This window comes from Pteropus vampyrus, unplaced genomic scaffold (assembly GCF_000151845.1).
Source record: "Pteropus vampyrus isolate Shadow unplaced genomic scaffold, Pvam_2.0 Scaffold4, whole genome shotgun sequence".
Lineage (NCBI taxonomy): Eukaryota > Metazoa > Chordata > Mammalia > Chiroptera > Pteropodidae > Pteropus > Pteropus vampyrus.
Window position 1 is genome coordinate 1687839 of NW_011888785.1, and position 17226 is coordinate 1705064.

Consider the following 17226-nt stretch of genomic DNA (forward strand, 5'->3'; position numbering starts at 1 on the left):
AGCTGTGTAAGATATATTACAATATTATCTTGCAATTACAACAAGAATAAGAAAAATATCTAAATTATTCTTAGTAACTTAAAAAGATATTTCAAAACAAAATCATTTTTTCTTTCGCGTGTTAGCTTTATTGTCTGCAATGTCAGCACTTATTTCAGAAGATTGCTATTAATAAAAGACTAATTTTTAGACATATTTTTTAAAGCAGGGGGCAAATGTGGCCTTCCAGGTCTAGAAACTCTCTTTCTTGGCCACACCTTATCAAAATGTGGCCACCAGTAAGCATTCATATAAGATTTTTATCTTAAATAAATATAATTATCAAACTAATATTTCTGAAAATAAAAATATTTTATTTTTAAATTTATCAAATGTATTACTACTTCTCCTTACTGTAGGCAGGAGTCTAAGATCCATTTTAGAGATTTGAAAACTAAAGTTCGGAAATACTTAGTGACTAGATGACACTGGGTACCTGTAAGATCGGACTAAATAACTATCAGTTTGAAAAACAGTAGAATCATTGTTATAGGGCTAAATGGTAGCATACATTCATGCATATATATATTCATTTTTTTTCACTCATTGTGTCAATAAATATTTCTTGAGCATATGAGTTAGGTACTAAACTACAGCATAATATTGTTTGTTTGTTTGTGTGTGTGCGTGTGTTTGAAATGTTGTCTTGAACCAGATTTGAGGTACTGGTTGGAGGCCAGTCAGATCTCCACTTTGAGCTGCTTATTAAGTCCACACTCCAATCACTTCCTTTATTGGGTTCTTACAATCTGGAGTCACTCTGACTCTTTTAATAGCCCAGGGCCAAGAACCAGTCAACATGAGGCAGTCCCTCTGCCCAAGAGTCCCCCAAGTTATTCAAAATAGTCAATCTACAGAGAATCCGAAAAATCTTACTGACCTTACCCCATTTGCCATACATAAGCTGCCCCCTACAGCTTCAGCTTGCTGTTAACCTATATCAGTAGCAACAGCCTGTGTGACCCTAATGGAGGCCTTCCTACCTTTGGAACTTTAAGTACAAAAGGGTTCTACCTTTTGTCTATCCGAGTAGCATTATGTTGTACCCTGCCATCAAAAGAGTCTTTAAATCTAATACGACAGGGAAATACAATGGTGAGCAAGACCCAGTCCCTGATCTAAGGGACCTTTCATAAATATTGGAAAGATAAGGAGATTCTTTTAGTTAGATGACAGGTATGAGAGGAAGGGGGAAAATATTCCAAGAAGAATTTAAAAACATTGCAAAAACTAGGGGATAAGAGAAAGCTCAACACATTTAGAAAGTACGAAGTGGGTAAGTGGAAGGGGTAGAAGGAGAGGGTGGAGGAGAATGACACCAATTGAGGAAGGGTAGACCCTCCATTTCACTTTATACCAAGGTAAAGAATTTGGCCAATGGAGGTACTAATGGCAATTAGTCAGAGAACTGGCCATGATCAGATGGCATTTTTGAAAGACAATTCTGATTTGAGTGCGTAGAATGAATCGAGAATTTTAAAGCAGAGTGCAAACTGTACACAAGGGTTGCTAGTTAAAAAACTAGTAATACTGGTTACAGAGGATGGTGGCATGACTCAGAGTAATGGGAGTGGGTAAGAGAAAGATATGGGATGACTGAACTGTGGCAGATGGGAGTAGACATTAGAACACAGACAGAGTTTGTTTCCTGATTAAGGATTTCAAGAACTTTATATTTAAACTTTTAATATGGCTTTAATATATCCTGTTATCTTTTAGCAGGTATTGGCTCCAGTTCAGAGTTTTATAAAAATTATCTTATTGAAACTCTTCAGCCTAAACCAAATCTTAATCAAAAACATAGTTCCTTCTGATTTCTCCAAGCTAATTTATACAGTAGTAAAAAATGCTGCCTTAAATTAGCTTTAATCTTCATTTATATCATATCATTTAAAATTGAGTTAACTTGTTAAATATAATTGATTACAGATTAAGTGTTCCAGGGAATAAATATATCCTCTCCTATAAAATGAACAGGGAAAATCAAAGCACTTGATGCAAGCTAATCCTAAACAGTCTACTACGACATGAGAAAGAAAAGTTTTTCTTATCTTATACGTTTCATCCATTAGTGTGTCACCTTTTAGTTCTGCTAAAATCACCAAAAATGAGTTCGGCTCCAACAACTGGTAGATAGGTGTTCAACTCAAGGGCCAAGAACTCACCTGAGTCCTTTTTTTTTTTTTTTTTTAAATCTAAGTATTTGGAAATTTATTGGTTATAATGAAAATTTTAGCAGGATGTTTTGCTTATTTCTTTTAAGTAAGCATTAGGTCGAAAAATTATGGAGGGGCAAGATATACTTCTGGGAGTATGACACGACTTTTATAGGCCGAGTGTTTTATTTCATAAGTAAACCTTCATCCTGATTTCTTCATCTGAGCAAACCACATCCCCAAACATTACGAAGAAAGAAGCAATAGTACTGTTTCTCACTATACCCTGCCATTTAGAGGCCCTCAGATAGCCTTAGAGATAATACTATAATCCAGCAGACACAAACTATTTGAGCAGTTGTGGCCCAGGTAATTAATCAGAAGGAAGAATCCATAAACAGAGTCATCTTAATCTACCCCTTGAGAAATCCGTGATATAAAGTGAGTCATGCATTAATTAGAAAAATCATATTGCATTCTGGGAGAGAAAGGCAAAAAGTCTCTCAATGATGGAGCTACACGTTAAAAGAAGGAATCTACTGAGCACAGTGTTAGCGGTGATAGCACACTTGGTTACCTCAGGGCGTTGCCATGTGCCTACTTTTTTGTATAGGATATCAAACAGCAGCCGAGGACTATTGTTTGATTTATCTGGTTTACTGTTTAAAATTCTGAAAAATCAAAAGACTAGAAAAATAGAAGTTAAAAGAGTACTGTTGATCTGCATTTCTATATCTGAATCAAGAGACATATATTTTTTAACTTATTGTGCAGTTAAGAAATAGTACAGAGAGACCCTGTATAACTTTTACCCAGTTTCACTCAATAATAACATCCTACAAAACTATAGCACAATATCACAACCAGGATATTGACATTGATATAATCCGCTGATCTTGTTAGAGCCATATTTTTCACTACCTGGTGAATACGCCTGAAACATCACTAAGTATCTCCCTCTCTCCTCATATTGTTCCCCACACTTCCCCATGTTTATGTCAGGATGCCTGGGTAAGTCATTTACCACTTGCTGAGACGAGGAATGAGAAGAAATATCAGGTACTTGGGGGTGGCGGTTGGAGGCGAGGGTTTGCACATGTTCAGCTGGGGTTCCTCCAGGACACCCAGTTTGAGATGTCTAGCAGGGATTTGGCTTGACAACTCTGCAACTCAAATCTCAACACTGCCACGTCTAGCTAGAAAGCAAGCATTATAATCAGGTCAAAAAAGCCAAGAAAAACTTGGCCACCTTTAGGAAAAAAACACCACCACCAATAGCCGGCCTATCTCCTCCAGAATGCTCCTCTAGGAAAACTACTTCCTCCATTCCTTGGAGCTTCGATTTACACCTCTCATTGGCCTCTGCAGTAAAATGTCAAGAATACAAAGATTTATTTGGTTTTGTCTGAGGATAAAGTTTATTTTAAAGATGCTAACAAATTCAAGTGGTAGCAGAGTATAGTTTCTATAATATAAAATTTCAAACAGCCAGTTACTGTTCTTCCATTCCTTTGATGGGGCCTAAACTAAACAGCTCCACATTCATTACAAAAGACCTCTGTAGAGTACCTTATTATGCATCGTTTAAAGAGAGCAGAAGAACACAAATCCAGGATTCCTTTGGAATTTCAGACTGTATAAATAGCCCTTCGGTGAATGACAGCTTAAGCTGTGCTATGCAAAAAGCATGGCAGAGACAATAAATTATTTGAACTGAGTTGGTTTTTCCATATTATTCTAACCCTTGAGCATCATAGGGACAATTTCCCTTTGCTATATTTCTATACCAAACTCCAAGGGTAATATTTAGAGTGATTTCCCACGAGCTCTTGTGATGATTTGCATTATTAAAAACGATTATTTCCAACCAGCGGCCATATCTGCCAGCAGCAAGGAAGGCAGGAAGCATTGTGTGAGCTCCTGGCTCCCGGAACGCTGCTGTAGATCCCTGGACCAAGTGCCAGCGGCTTTTTTCACCTGACTGGAGGGTTTGGAAATAGTTTTTCTTTGTGTCTGCAATCCATTTTAACAAAGTAGTTTCTGTGTTTAGTTTAAACTGGGATAACGAAGAAGATGAGGCCTTTGAGAATGGTTGTTTCATCAACTAAGAATTCCTGGCAAATTTTAAACAATGTAGGATTTCACTGCTTCTTGATTTTTCTGGCGCAAATAACGTTAAGTGGTGCTACAACCGCAGGTAGACTCGTGGCTTGGATATGGCATAATAACATGCAGCCGAGATGGATACAGACATTAGGGAAATTAACGCACCTGACTAAACGTTTGTTATTATCGATCAGTGCCTACCTCTTTGTTATGTCTCTGACACTCTTCACATTGGTCTGAGGCACCTAACGTTTCTTACATGAACCTGGTGGCTACGTTGTGGGTGTAGGTGGTGGGGAGCTTCTAATGCTGAGAAAAGTGCAGAGGACACTTCCTTCAGAAAACCCACCACAAACCTCAGCCTCAGAATAATAGTAACACCTTGATGTCAACCCCCCCTTCCATTTTTTGGCTCTGTTTCAGCCAATCTTGACCCGAAACACAACTCCTTTCACTGTCTTTCATAAGAAATCCAAGCATATTTAGTATATTATTTTTGAATTTTTATGGGATTGTGGCTTGGGGTGGGTAGGTAACATCCCACAGCCCATTGGCATTTCACTTAAAATAATAGACGTTTTTCTTTGCCAAGACTTTTCTTCCTGCTGCCAACCACAAGGTCACACAGCTCTAACCATTCCTCCCACACGCTGTTCAGCACTATTTCTTTTCCTTTCCCTCTGTGAAGGGTTCCTTCTTCCTTTCACCAACCCTAATGCCAGCACTAGTTTAGCTTCTTCCCATCAGAGGCTTTTCAAAATATGTTCTCTGCAAAGCTCAGTTTACCCTGCAAAGAAATTCTCACATCAGCTGTTTGGAAAACCCTGTTTTCTTGATATGATTAGATTCATAATAATGATAATGATCTCAGAAGAAAAGGAGAGAGGAGAGAGTATGTCTCCCATTTGCATATTAGGAATCTTCCAGTTATCAACATTTCAGTATATACATTTTCCTCCCTATTTAGCACCTCTTCATCCCAGTATTGATATCTCCATTCCTGCAAGGATTTGCAGGAATGGAGTGTTGGGCCTTATTCAGACAATAGATATAGGGTATCTATAGAAAAAATCAAAATTCATGAATGCTGAATACTGGCTATGCTAATTTGAGGAAAATCCTCAGAGACCAAACTTCCATATGTAAGCATAGAGAAATGTTATAGCTACAAACTGTTACTGGATAGATATTTCAATGTACAGTATGCTCACAATATCTTTCTCCTTTTTTCTCTCTTCTTCACTATCACCTTCCTCTGAATCTCTCCTCCCTTCCATCTAGATCATGAATGACCTTGACTTCTATCATCTATGATAATCAGTAGTATGTTTTGAGGATTTCATCTCCAATTTCTAAATATCTGTGATTTACCTAGAAACTACCGATAAAGTTCATAGCTGATTTGTCTCTCACATTTCTCATCTCCTTCAGTGGGGCTGAAAAGTGCCCTTTACAGAACAAGGATTTCTGAAAGTATGTCTATGCCTGAGCCTGTGGAAGGACAGCGGATAAGGGCTTACGGGGGCCTTGAGAGACTTCTCTTTGAAGATCCACATTGAAGGTGAGATAGGAGTGAAGGGGCATACATATTAATTTTTTTGGATTTGGACAAAGAAGGAGCAGAAAGTACATTAGAGTAAGCCTGGTTTGTTTAATTACTGATGGGAGCAAAAGAGGAAAGAGCAAAAGAGTGAGAGAACGTTGGATAGCCATCAAAGGATGAGTGCTTAAAAGTTCCTCCCTCTTCTGTCTTTCTATTTCTACCAACCAGTGGGAAACTGCCAGCTTCTCCTTGAAATTAACTCTCTTTTATACTGACTGCCAACAATAGAGAAGTTTTGTTTAGAGAACTCTCTCTGTGCAGAGCCACTGTTATTTCAGAGAAGCAACGTAATGAAGGGTAGAGTAGCTAAATAAAATCAAATGGTAGGAAACAGATGGCAAGAAACAAATAAGCAAAGAGCTACACACCAGACTTCAAAAGCTGTAGTTGCATTTGGGCACACAACTAAGATTTTTGAAAGTTTAAACATTTCATAAAATTTTGGAGTTGTAAGTGACCTTAGAGCTTGCAAAATCCAACCACTCCTTTTTATTCTTCCATAAAGAAATTTGAGTCCACAGAGATGAAGAGATATGTCCAGGGTCATACATGTAACAATACTGATTAGTTTGGACCTTGAACCCAGGTCGCCTGAAACATCGGTGGGCTTTTGCAAACAGCTTAGTGCCAGATATAGATACGAATATTTTCATATGCTAGAGTTATATGCATAGGTAATTGTGTACAAGGCATTTGTCATTCAATTGTCAATATTTATTAAGATCACTAATTACTCAAAAATTATCCTTAGACTAACACTAAAAAAATAAAAATAAAATAATTATGAAGAGAGTAAGTTATAAATCATTTTATTGTGACATTTTCAATTGTGTCTGTTCCACATATGCAAAGGGGAGAAAAGAAAGGACACTAAAATCATCCAAGTCAGGATTCTGACCTCTAAATGATGGCAATATTAATCATTAAAAAACTCAAAAAATTGCCATCTTTGATTTCCTAATCTTTTTTTTTTTTAAACAAATAGAAATTTATTTTTCTCATGTAACTAGAAATCTGAGGAAATCAGCTGCTGGTGTTGATACCAAGGCCGCACGTTCTTTACATCTCACATTGCTACCCTTCCTTCCTTATGCTTGTCACCTCATGTCCTCAACTGGCTGCTACAACTCTAGACATCACTTTTTTTTTTCAAGATTTCAATTTCCAGCAAGCTCAAGTGCCACATTTTAAAAAATGTAATTAATAGCTGAGAGACCTTGGGCAAGTTGCTTAACTTGCTGTAAGATAAAGTGGGGTATTTCATGCAAAAGTGCTTAGCCTGGCATCTGGGAGATCATCAGTGCAGTGTTAGCTGTTTTTATTAGTAGTAAATATTTTTTTGGTGGGAAGAATAAAAAGGAAAGGATCACCTATATCAGAGAAAATGTACAGTTTGGCTACGAACATCAGTTCACTGTAACAGCTGGTCTTTTTATAGGGCTTAGGGTACAGATTACATTATATATTCATATACATATATACATATACATACATACATACATACATACATACATACATACATACATACATACATACATATGAAAAGGAAAAGGGTAAAAACTTTCAAAGTTCACCAGTTGTAGCCTACAGCATTTCACTCAAGCTCATTAGGAAGTTTACATTTATAATGTAATCTCTTTGAAACAGATTTGATTTTTTTTAGTAAGGATCTTGTAAATTACAACTCTCCCAGGGGGCTAACCTAATACAAGTTGTTCCAGAGGTGGAATTCCTTCTGATCAAATATCTCAGAGCAGAAGAAAAATGGTCCACTAAGACTCTAGCATACTGGTTTATATAATTAGCAGTGAATATCAGAATACCAGGGGCAGAATTAGCAATTAATAATACCCTTGTCTTCAGAACTGCATTGAGCAAAAGAAATACATTTAACAAACATAAAAGAACTGCGCAAATTAGCAGTACACTGTCTCAGCCCAGCTGTTATAAAGTATTACCAGATGGCTTTATAGCACACCTTTATTTTACCTTGGAGATTAAAAAGCCTTTTTAAAAAATACTATTTCCTAAGGTTGTTCTGTGCTACACACAAAAAGTACCAGTACCTCTATACATTTTGGGGAAACTAGCTAATGTATGAAAGGTTACAGTTTACACGCTCACCCTTTCCTACTGCCTCATCTAGCCAAGATTCCTATGAATGAGGTCATACTTACATTAAGCAAAGTAATTCAGAAGTGAATTAAATTCTCCTCCCAAACAGTGTATTCAGGGACACTAGCTGTGAAAAGGACTGATGCCGAAAGAGAGAAAGCAGACGCCAGAGTTTTTCATTAGTTCAACTTGATAGGAAAATGAAGCTCTTCATTAAGACAAACCAAGGGTGAGATGAAACAGTGACCAGCACATTGCCTGGCACCAGGTGGACACTCAACTGATAATGAATGAATCAATAAATATACTTTAAAATGTCACTAGGGTGAAGTTGTATGAGTCTGTTATTATTTGTAAGGAATGTCAGAATCCACAGGAGCAGATTTGCTTCGGAAAAACTGATGGTGAAAAATGCTAGATCAGGAATAAAACCTTGGAAGAATCCTACCACTAAAGGGAGGTGAACAGATTTGAAGTAAAGAAAGTAAATGAACAATGAGAGAAGACTGTCTTGTGAGCATCTCTGTGAGTGAAAAACCTTTTTCCCAACATGATCAAGACAGTTTGTTAAGTGACAGAGAAAATATCAATTAAAACTGACCCTCATTAAAAACAAAAAAAAAAAGATATGCATGTCTGGAATGTTTTAAAGTATAAGTTAATGTACATTCCGGAGACTAACTACTAATGTGGGACAAAATCCTATTCATTGTACAACATGGGTCCCTAAGCTTTCTCTATAAAGTGTTAGACAGTTAATATTTGGGGTTTTGAGGGCCATGTTTGGCTCTGTTTCTGCTGCTGCTGTTTATGTTCCTTCTCCCCCATCGTCACCTCCTCCTCCTCCTTCTCTTCTTTCTTCTTTTTCTCCTTCTTCTGCTTGTTTTTACAGCTCTTTAAAAATGTAAAAACCATTGTTAGCTCATGGTCTGCACATTACATGACATGGGCTAGTTTTGACCTAAGCCGTAGTTTGTAGTTCACTGTTGGTGCTGTTTTCTTCTTTGCCCAAATCACAGCCATGATAGATCAGGGGTAACTTCCAAGTTCTGTTTCTTTTCATTTTAAGCTTAAACTTTAAACAGATCATCAAAAACATGAAAAGCAGTATGAATGAAGAATATTTAAACATTTTTGTGATTTTTTTCTGATTCTTTTAGTTTCCCAACTTACATCTTTTAGTATTTTAAAGCTACTTATTTTATACTGCCTTTCCAAACCATTCAATTTAGTTTTCCTAGAAACATCAGTTACTTTTTGAATTCATACTTCATAGGTTTGCCTAATGTTCAACTAAATTACATTAAAACCAAAACAGGAATAAGTAGGTTAGAAACAATATAACGTCTCTTGGAAAACACCAAATCCAGTTGTTGGAAGAAGTGGTTGGACACTAACCTTCTAGCTGTGGTCCTTCAGCACACCCTAAGCATTACTGAGTGTTTTAGAAAGAGAATGAAGAGCCTGGATAACCCTGTGATTCAGCTTAAATACAAGTCAATTCAGAAAGCTTATATGGAATCACTTGGGTGGTATGCCAAAAACTTTACATAGGTTAAGTAGTTAGAGAGATAATGTCCTACAGTAAAATAAGAATAGCTAACATATATTGAACACTTAATTCATACCAAGGAATTTTACATGCATTATCTTATTTAATCCTCTTAATGCTATGATGTCGATACAGGTATTAATATCATAGTTCTAATGTTTAGTAGATATGTGACCTTAGCCAAGTTCCTTAGTTTCTTCATCACTTAATAGCGTAAAAGCATCTACCTAATACAGCTTCTTTTAGGAAATATTTATTAAGTATCTACTTCGTCTTAGGCACTGAGAATATAGGAGCATTGTTTAGACCAGTGCTTCTCAAAGTGTGGTCACTAGCCCAGAAGCATTAGCAATATCTGGAAATTATTATAAATGGAAATTTTAGGAGGCCCATCCCAGATCTACCCAATGAGAAACTCTGGGGTTAGCATTTGCTAATCGATCCATTAACAAGCTCTTAGGTAACTCTGATGCATGCTAAAGTTTGAGAACCACTGGTTTAGAAAATAAGGTCCTGTCCTTTTGGAGCTTACATTATAATAGATTGTTCCAGGTAATCTCTATAGACGCACTCACAATTCTACCATGCATAAACTTAGTGGTCATTAAATATTTGCTGTTATTATTATTAACAGTAGTAGTAGTAATAGTATTATAAAACTATGAAGTAGTGAAAAATTCTAGAATTGTTTGATTTGACATAAATAACTTCTATCTGTATTTATGTTACGATTATGGCATAACTTTAATAAAAGATACATGACTCTGAAGGAAAACTTTAAAAACTTGACAAATTTTAGAGAAGAAAAGGATCATCTGACAGTAGGACAGGTAACACAGATTGCCCTTGTAAGACCTGCACTCAAGAGGAAGCTGCATGTTGTACAGAGAGGCCCATGGCCACTCAGCTGCACTCCACTGCTGCTATGTGGGAAGGCAAGCTCAGCAGTGCCACATTTTACAGTTTTTTCAAGTGACGCTGAAAATCTGGAGGAGTTTTATATAATATTACCTGGCTTTTACGTATTTAAACCTAGTTCAAATTATGTATCCAACCAAACAAATCTACAGGCCACACTTGGCTCTAGGACCACCCATTCAAAATTCCTGATTTTACTCATCCTCTTTATTCTACACCCATGCACAAGAAGGCCCAGAGAAATTCAGAAAGTTATTTAAGTTCATAGCATTCACTAAGGAATAGGAACTATTGTTCATGACTCTTTTTTTACTACCCCAAAGCTTTGTTTAGCCTTCTTCCCATTCTAAAACACATTTACCTAAATTGTTGGATTGGCAAGGAAGCGGGGCAGAGATCAAAGTACATAAAATGAGAAATTGCTGTACACAGTGGGACTTAACAAATGCTTATTGAATTAAATTCCAACATAAATTAGAGATTTTCAAAGCTCTTATGTTTCAAATACTCGGGTTCACAGAAAAGTGTAGTTTTTGTTTGTTTGTTTGTTCTTGTAATATACCAACTTGGTCGAAGTCTTGGGAAGAGGTTTCAGTTTGTTGAGAAAAATTCAGATTGCTTCTTATTGTCTCTGAATGTTTTCACTATCTTTATTCCTTTTCTCTGTCCCTCATAACTCAGGTCTAAAATTATAAAAGAATTTTGATTTGTAAACGCAGTGTTTGCATGCAAGCACGAGGAGGCCACTTCGTTTGTATGAAAAGAGGTGAAAGCCAGCATATCTCCACGAGGCCAGATTCCATCTGAGGCACCTCACACTGCACCCAATATGGCATTTCCAGGCCCCAAGTGAAGTTAAAGTTAGTCATACTATACACCATCATTCAAACTTGTTTAGATTTTTTCTTTTGATTCATGCCTTTGCTGCATTTTGTACATCCTCCTGACCATTCTTAGCAGCTGTAACAACACTTGTGGTATTACCAGTAATTTGCAACTTATCAAACATGATTGAACCTTGTTCTTTTGTGTAAACGAAACAGAACTCTTTGGTTGGCTTTCTTTATACTTTGGACATAGTGTAAAGGAAACGGAGACTATATTTGCATGCCAGACAATGAAACATAATTCACAGTGTATACATGCCTTTGACATTGTAATTACTAGCTGTTGTTTAGATTCCATGTATGGTCACTGGCTTTAGCTGTGTTGAAATCAGCTGTATCAACATTTAATCAAAGTCTTATAGATTTTGGTTGTATATTTTTCTAACGTCAAAATAGAAATGCTGAGACTAAAAAATAGGTTGGGAGGAATGGAAATGTGTGTGCAATACATTGCAAAAATAATGAACATTCACAGCATAATAAATGAAGTTCATTCTGAATTTGTCAGTAATGAAATCAAACATCACATGGAGCCCATTTCAAATTAGGATTATTTCTCTCGCATTTCAGCAACTTCTAATTAATTTTGCTTCAGTTTACATTCAAAATAGTCCCCATCACAACATATTCAGTTGAAACATTATCTGATTTAACATGAAATATTAAAAGAAAATAATTGTAGTATTTTCCTCCTGAAAAAAATGTAATATATTACTCTTAGAAATTACGTGTAGAATATACAACCAATGCCATATCATTTAACACCATATAATATGGCATTCAGCAACATAATGACCAGTATTACCTTGTTTCTGAAGAGTGAGATACATTTCTGTAGATGTATACATGGGATTTCTAAAGTTCCATGTACAAGATTTTTTTCTTGGTAGTGGTGTGGGGCAGGGGACGATGGGAGATATGATCTGCAAAGCCAAGTAAGGGCTTTTTGCTTTGTGCCTTTTCAGAAAACTCCCCGGATAATGGTTTTCTCTATTCTTTACTTGTGTCCTTTCTTGATTATATAGGGCTATAAAACCATATACCTTAACAAAATTATGAATATATCAGGTGATTCATACACTACATAATTCTATCTTGATCACTATCTTCCATATTTATAGACTCAAAGGACTTTTATAATGTCATATAAAGCAATTGTAGTATAAATGTAATGCATATTGGATGCTTCTTTATTCGTTCAACAATTATCATGTACCTATAATATAATATGTAAAGCACTGGAACAGTCAATATAGGATATATAAAGATAACTAAGCTTGATATCTGTCTGCTATGAGTTTACAATTCTGCAATGAATAGTAATTATACAACACAGAAAGTAAGCCATGCAAGAACATGATGATATCATGTGAGAGTTCAGAAGGGAAAGGACTCACCTTCAGCCATAATGATCAGGGAAGTCTTCATGGGGAAGGATATTGAGAAATACCAATATTCCTCAATTTATATATGTCACTGGGGGTTAAAGGGATTAACACTTGTATTCTTTCAAGAAGCCAGGGGCTGCAAAGCTGAGTTTTAGGAAACTAGGTCCATAAATCTAGATGTATGATCAGAAACATGATTTAAGAATAGATAAATATATGGCAAGTTAGAAGATGAAATTAAGGGTACGAAAGAAAAATTGAAAGATTGTTTCAATGATTTTAGATAGAAAGTAAGAGAGAACAGGTAGAGCTGTTGATGTGTGAATGAATGAAGGAATAGATCCAGGAGATAGTAGTAGAATTAACAAAGGTGTTTAGGAAAATTTAGATGATTAAAATTCAAACTTGAATTATTTGAGGAATGCTGGACCATTACTAGAAATAAAGAAGCTAGAGTGGTAAGACAGACAAAAAATTCAAATGAGGGTATACAAAATTTGCAAATGGGAGTTAGCTTGCTGTCATGATTAGCTAGAACCCACCCCCCCCCCAAAAAAAAAAACAGAGCCAAACATGCAGAGTCACAAAGTGACTGCCAATTGGATGAAGGCATTACAAAGAGTTATAAGGAACCAAGGATAAAATCTTGAGTAAAAGGTACAAGAACATTTGTTATTGAATGAGCCATACCTAGAGAAAGAACCAAGAGATTCTTGTGTAGAAGTCAAGAGACTTCCAAAGGAGCTGGGTATCAACAATGATGATGATGATGATGATGATGATGATGATGATGATGATTATGATTACCATCCACACAGCAAACACCCACAAGGTAATTCTTCCACTTAGGCTGTTCTCTAACCTCTGAGTCAGGTAAATGGGTTTTATGAATTGCCCTTAAGATTCTGGTTAAGGATTAGCAAACTAAACTCAGGGATGATTCAAATACAGTTTAACTGTAAAAACATTAAGAGAGATATGTCTGTGTCATAAAGGACTAGTAGGAAACAGGCAATGTTGTTGTTTGTTTTCTTTAATTAAAAGAGACAGATTTTAAGTTTAAGATAGGGATTCATTAGAAAGACAGATGACTAGAGGAACATTTGATGGAATAAAAAGTCTTTCAGGAAAAAAAAAATGGAACCAAGGAGCACTATTAGAAGTTTCATATTTGGAGAAAGTCTATTTCTTCCCGTGATGCAAAATGGAAGAAAAGTATGATGACACAGAGAATTTGGAAATGGATAGAAGAATCACATAATTATGTGTGCATATAAAAAGGTGGGATTTAGAGTTCAACATAAATACAATTCTACATAAAACCAAGGAATCTATAGCACATCAATTATTAAAAAATGAAATCCCTTGGTAACATTTAAAAATATTAAATAGCACAATCCTATATTCAGTATAAAGTATAGCCAGCTTTTGTACTTTGGAATACATATGAATAATGTTAATCATTTGATGCTTAGCCAAAAACCACTATCTGGGGCTACTGTGGACTGGTTCTTTGTACTGGCAAAGCTCCTCAAAGCAAGGAAGCAATTCAAAGGCAACTGTGACTTATTACTCAGTCTTAATTTTTAGACCGTACTTTTTTGGGGGGCAAAGTTTACCAATAGTTTCTAAATACAGAGACAAATTCAAATATATAAACATAAACTATATATTTATATATAAAACCTACTAAAAAAATGTTAAATGCCTAGATACTATAAAGGCAGAGTTAGCATCAAATTTATAACTGCTCCATGGAATTTGAATGGGACTTCATCTGTCATTAGGTAGAGATTAAAGAGTCAGCATATAAGGCAAAATGGAATGGCTATAAGCTCTTAGGGGAGAAGATTCAAAACATGACTTTTTTAGCTTTCAAGGATATTTAAAAAGCTATCTTTGTTTTCCAAAAATAGGAAATAATTTTTCAATTCCACAATGATCCCTTTGTAACAGCTAACCTCTTTCTAAAGAGGACTTCTCTACAGGATAAAAACTTCTTTTTGTTTGTTTTAATCAGAACATGTGGGATGTTTTGAGATAATGACAGGAGTTTCTCTGGCTAAAACAACTCAAAGGCAGACACAGAGCCGCACTGGTGACTGTTACTCTAAGACATAAGAAGACATTTTGTGGGGAAAGTACTGTAACAGCCCTTGAAGTGTTTTTGAGTGATGGCAAAAGTCAACACTATGTCTTTTTATCTAGTAGAGAAAAAGAACAAAAAATAAATAAATAAATAAAAGAAGAAGAATGACAAGTGACAATAACATCACCCAGATCACCCTTTGAGGAGAGATAATATTGAGTTGAAATTGCTTTAGTCAGTGAAACTCCTCCCATCTAGAAGTCAAAGATTCTGTCTTTAGTTTTCTCCTCACATGAACAAAGCTGATGTTTTCTTAGTTTGAAAATCATTCATTCAACACATATTGACACCTACTATATGCCAGACATACACACAGAATATAACAATGAACAAAATTAAGAAATCCGTGATCTCACTGAGCTTACATGTTAATGGAAGGTAAGAGACAATAACCAAAATAACCAGGTAGAAATAGTCTGTTTAGAGATCATAAATTCTATGAAGAACATTAAATCAGAAAAGAAGGATGAGAGAGGAAGTCCTAATAGGGAAAAAAATTAAGACCTGAGGGAAATGAAGGAAGAAGCCATTGGAAACACATCGGCTTTTACTCTGAGAGGAATGGGAAGTTATTGAAGGATATAGAGAGTGACACGGTATTCTAACGGAATTACTGGCTGCTGCAGTGAAAAGAGTAAAGAGCAGAAAGCAGGCATACCCACCATGAGACTATTACAATAATCCAGGTGAGAGATGATTGTGGATTGGATGAGGATGGTGGCTGTAGAAATGAAGAAAGGTGGTTGAATTCCAGATGTATTTTAAAACAAGTGTTGACAAGATGTTTTGATGGATTGTATATGGGATGTGAAAGAAAGAAGTATTGGGAATGATTCCAAGTTCTACGGTATGAGCAACTGTAAAAATAAAATTACCATTCACTGAGATGAGTAAGACAGGATAAGATCTGGGGTCAAGAAGAAAGTCAACAAATCAGTTATGGGCACGTTAAGATTGAAACACCCATTGAATATCCAAATGGAGATGGTAGGTAGACAGTTGGAGATGGTAGGTAGACAGGTTTTAAGGCTCTAGAACTCACAGGAGATATTTGGGCTACAGATACAAATCTTAAAGCCATTGTCACATATGTGGTATTATAAACCATGATTCACCAAGGGACTGAGCATAGATAAGGTAATGAAGAGGATCCAGGTTTAGAGGCCAAGTAAATGAGAAGGAAATAGCAAAAGGGAGTTGGGGAAAATGGCTAGAGTAATAAAAAGAAGATAAGGAGATTTTGGGTCTTAGATACCAAGAGATGAATATGTTACAAAAGAAGTGAGTTGCTCATCTGTGTAAATGGCCATGGACAAATTCAGTATTGAGAATGGCCATTGGGATTTATATTGGAGAGGCCACCGGTGGCCTTAATAAAAACAATTTCAGGGAAACTATGGGGATGGAAGCTTAGTTAGGGCAGGCTCAACAGAGAATGGAAGGAGAGAGCTGGAGACTAAGTACAAATTTAAGATGCAGAAGCAAGAAAGAAGTGCTGCCATGATGTTCTGAGTAGGTGTTAGAGGTAGAAGGGTGGTGCCTAAGTGAAGAGTTAGGTCTTTGTCAAGGACACAAACAATTTATTTAGTGGAACAAGAACAAAACCAGGGTATAGAGGCTGAGATGCAGGTAGGAGAAAATGTAGTGATAGAACAAATGGAAGTTCTCTTCTGATAGATTTGATTTTCTTAGTAGAAAGGAAGCAGTCCTCAGTTAAGACAGAATGAGAGATGAGGTTTGAGGAAATGGTAAAAAGCATAGATAGTCATCTAGGTATGTTAATTACTGTGATTCATTAAGGATCTAGTTGAGTTTAGTGATCATAAAATTATTGTGTGACTATTGTTTAACTTTTTTTCTAGCTATACTCTGCAGTTTGGGAATTTTCACAGATTTAAACCAAACTTTAAACATTCAAGTGGTTAAAAATATTGACTACACTTTTTTTTTTCTTTTGTACCATCATTAAAAAGTTGTACATTTATAAAATTATCTTGAACATCAATTTTATCTAAAATAAATGTTCTTGGTGAATTATTAGAGTTCTATACCCTAAGTTCTTTCAGCCATACATAGATTTGATTAAGTAAATTGATTTAAATTGTTTCATGATGTAGTATATCTTTAAACCAGGGGTTAGCAAATTTTTTCTGTAAAGGTCTAGATAGTACATATTTTAGGCTTTGTAGGCTATGTGGTCTTTGTCACAATTAGCAAGCCATAAGGTTCCTGTAGTTACTCAACTTTTCTGTTATAGTCTAAAGCAGCCTTAGACAACATAAAAATAAATGGGTGTGACTAAATTCTAATAAA